The sequence below is a fragment of the Halyomorpha halys genome, unplaced genomic scaffold, assembly GCF_000696795.3.
Source record: "Halyomorpha halys isolate HHAL.00 unplaced genomic scaffold, Hhal_1.1 Scaffold723.1, whole genome shotgun sequence".
Lineage (NCBI taxonomy): Eukaryota > Metazoa > Arthropoda > Insecta > Hemiptera > Pentatomidae > Halyomorpha > Halyomorpha halys.
In genome coordinates, this window is record NW_027110197.1 from 740,671 (window position 1) to 744,983 (window position 4,313).

The window sequence follows — 4,313 nt, forward strand, 5'->3', positions numbered from 1 at the left end:
TCAGAGAGTAAGGCACTGGGCTCTTTGTGATTCGGAAGAGACTTAGAGTATTTATTGGTTTCGAAGTTTGTCTCAGAAAAATACTTTAAAAATATATTTACAGTAACAACTGAAGAAACCTAAAATTAAGTAATATTATTTTTAAACCTAAAATTCGGATTCAGAATTCAAAAGAACGGAATCATTGAAAAAAAAAACTGATTTGCTTAAAATGCTCTATTTGAATCTCTTATATCTGGAATATTTCCGATTGCTCCCAAGTGGCATTGCAGATTACTCCAAAATAAATTTAATCTACCCATTTTATAAGAATTTTGTCTAATCCTTATTTATAAAATTTTAAAAAAATCTTATTTTTATAGCTATTAGTGATTAAGCGTTATTCGCCTGACAGCACTTATCAATCACAGATCAGAAAGACCCTTTATATCGCAAACACTAATGATAAATTAATTTGTAAGGATACAATTCATGAAGGGTAAGAGGTTAGTACTTTGTAAGGAAGTACTGTTACTAGACCAAAGGTAGTAGAAGGAGGTAATTTGGTCAAAATCATGCACGACCGCCATTTTTGGTAAAAAACCGCCCAATTATGAGGGCTTCCGAACCAACAGGGATGACTCATGGCAACAGTAATAGAATAACATCCTAATGGTAGCTCAGTTTGTAGAGCGGTGGACTATATAGCTTTAATATGAATTATTTCTTTCAGTTAAATAGTTGATAGCACGAGTAAATGACGGTGCTACGTGACGATTTAGGAAAATTAGTAATTTTATCAGGAAAGAATATTTTAAAACACTCACTATCTACATAGTCAATCTTTATAAATATGGAACTGTGACTGTTTCCAGAAGTTAAAATTATAATTTTCTCTAGTAAAATTGTATTAATTCTCAAACAAATTTTATTCCAGTGATTGAATATCGCTTACAACTTCTTCACAATGAAAATAGGAGAAAACAAAACGAAATCTAGAAAATATTCTCAGATTTTTTTTTATAATTAAAAAATTAGTATTTTTCGAAGATTTATTAAAAAATTAAAGAAGGCTAAATTTTTTACAAAATGCGTACATACATTATATTTTTCCCATTTTTCCAGAAAAAAAAACGATATAATATCCACAATGTAATTTTTCGACTTGTTGAAATCATTTTATTGTATGTGACTTTATCTAAAACAGGATTTTAGTTGAATTTTTTTTTAACAGTTTAATCGTGATTACCCGTCCTTGTTCAGATCTGACCTTCCTAACTTTGTTCTGAATAAGATATTTCCCAGGCTGAATCTTGATTCTGGGTAATATACACGATACAAATGTACTAATACTTGATATATATCTACTTAAATGACACATACAAATTAGGAGTAGACAAATTTCGATGCCATTGAATAATCATTCTTAAAGATTTAGTCTTTTTTGAGACAGAAAATAAATAATACTTCGCTGTTTAAAATTAATTTAAGGCATCTTGAAGCATTGGTAAAATGATTTTTTTTTTTTGTTTCACTATAATTTGTTTTTACACAATATTACTATAACAAGGAGAAGGATCCAAATAAAACAGCACTAGTCCAGCATGCAACCAAAAACCAACATATTTTTGATTTAGAAAATACAATCATTTTACTTAAAGAGAATAATACATTCAAAAGGAAAATACTTAAATCCATTTACATATCTGAAAATATTGATTATACAATAAATTTCAAGACAGATACAAGAAATTTAAATCAACATTATGCTGAGATATTAAGTAAGATTAATTTATAAATAATATAGGAAAAATTGTATGTGGATAATTATAGTTGGCCTTGATAGGATTTTTGCTAATAAAATAAAGAGAAAAATTGACAAAAATGTAGTTATGATAAATAATTTTTTACTTGAACTGAGTGGAGGAAGGTTACCAGCATTGTTGTAATAAAAGTTTTAAGGAATAGTGTCTGCAGATAAATAAATTGACTTTGTTTTTAATTGATAATTGACTAATTAGGAAATTAAACATATGTGGGATATACTTATTAACAAAAAAATATTTTTACCTAATGTTTTTAATGTTTCATAGATATTTATATTTTGACCTGGGCAGAATAGCCTGCATGAAGTTTAGAGTTGTTAATATATATGTTTTCAAAGTGGTGTTGAGGTAAGATAAATTATAAATAATAATGTTAGGTATTTTAAATTGTTTGTAGAATCATACATGTAATAGAAAGTGTTTTGTAGTGGATTGTCCCTGAAGATGGCCGGATTGGCCGAAACGTTGGACGTATAAGAGAAATAAAAAGTTTTGAGACTATAATGGATAGAGTTTGAATTATTTATTTATATAATTTGTTTGTTTATTGGATATCAACGACTTCATGTAATAGGAAATCGATGAATAGGAAAACATAATTCAAACAATTTCTTATATTTGCAATTTAATTAAATTCTTCAAACTTGGTTTCCTAACTTCAGCTAGACATTCTCCGATAAATATTAAGAAAGATAAGCCCCCAGAGCTGGAGACGGCTGGAAGATGCTGGAGGCAATATGTCCGCTAGTGGGAGTGATAAATGGTCACAGTCCAATATGAAGGGGTCGATTTGTCCTGTCTGCACTGACTGTGCCTGTCACTTCCTCTGTCATTTCTCCAAGTTTATTCTTTTAACCTATAACATGTCTTATAAAGAAACTGAATAAAAAAAAAAAAACATATATTTTTCCTTTAATTTAAAAAAAAAAAAAAAATCAATCTTCATAGGTCATTTGAAATATGCAGAAATGTAGACGCATATAATTAAAATAAAATCGTTATTATAAATCAAAATGTAGTAATGATATAATGTTTCATTTTTTAAAAATTTCTGATAACATTATTCAACTTCTGACGAAACTAATAATAAATCGTTACGGCTTAATTGAATTTTTTTAAGTCTCCTCATAACAAAAATTAATTTAATCAATTTAAGGTAATGTAGTTAAAAATCCTGAAAAAAAAATATCCACACCAAATGTACTCGTTTCTAATAATACTACCATTCAATATCATACATTTCTTTAATGACAGGCCTTTTTTGATTTGGCTATGAATGAAAATGTAAAACTTTAACAAAATATAAAACTTATTTTATTGATCTTAAAGACGATATAGTTAAAGACCCTAACAGTGGATGGCTGTGTAGCTTGCAACAGACGCTGCGACCACCGGAGAGAGGTTACCCTCCAATAGGAAGAGGTTAATCCAGATCTAATTAGGAAATATACCTCTGGAACTGGAACTCGACTGGAGCCACCGGCACCACTGACCGCAGGGTCCGAAGGCAAAAATGATAATTAGCGTTAACAATGTCCTCGGCCATTCCCCGCAGCTGGGCGTCGCTATTTTTGCCCAACCCTTCCAGGGTCGTTCCTTACATGTGCCCGATCCATAAGTCAGGAGGTTATTGTTATTAAATAGCCCCCCTCCAACTCTTTGGATAAATCATTTCCAAAGGGGAGGGGCGATTAAAACTTTCAAGATATAGTGGCCAATTGACCGTTCTTACAATGGTGGAAATCGTTAAAGATATCCTTGTATAAAATATATTTTTAGAACTAAAAATCAAACAAAGAACCCATGGTGGTGCTGCGAGGTACAATTGTACTGAATGCAGCGAACGTTTAAAATTTAAATAACAAATACACTCAGTTACATACCTAAGCTCGTAGGTATAACAAAGAGCTGTAAATTTGTAGAGTGGTTGTTCCCGTCTACACAATTTAAAAAACCATGAAGTTGAAAAATTTCATCTTTGACAACAATAGCTCAGGTGGTTAGGCGCAGTCTTACTGATCTGATATCTGCTGGCTGCACCGGTTCTTATCTGACCTGGGTCATCTACTTTTTTCAATGAGTGGTGGTCCCACAAAATGAAAAACTTGACTTCCAACCATAGTTAGGCAGTATAGGACTCAAATGGGAGTACGAAAAAAAAAAATTGAACAATAAAAATTGTTGAAAACATTTTTAACACTCCACGATTTAATACAATTTAAATTCAATACAAATTACAATACCTATTACTTCGAGGAATATGGATTGTATAAATTTAATATTGTGTTTGAACAGAAAAAAATATTCTTGGCTTCTATTTTTTGTGCGTTTCCCATCCTCTATCTCAATTTTCCTTATTTTATGTTCTCCTTATTACTTATTTAAAACAGTTTGATTATGTTCATATTAATTATCTTTCAATTTTAGACAAATTTTATTATTATTTATTTTTATTATTTTTTTGTTGATTTAGTATTTTATTATTATTTATTTTTTTCATTTTGTGTT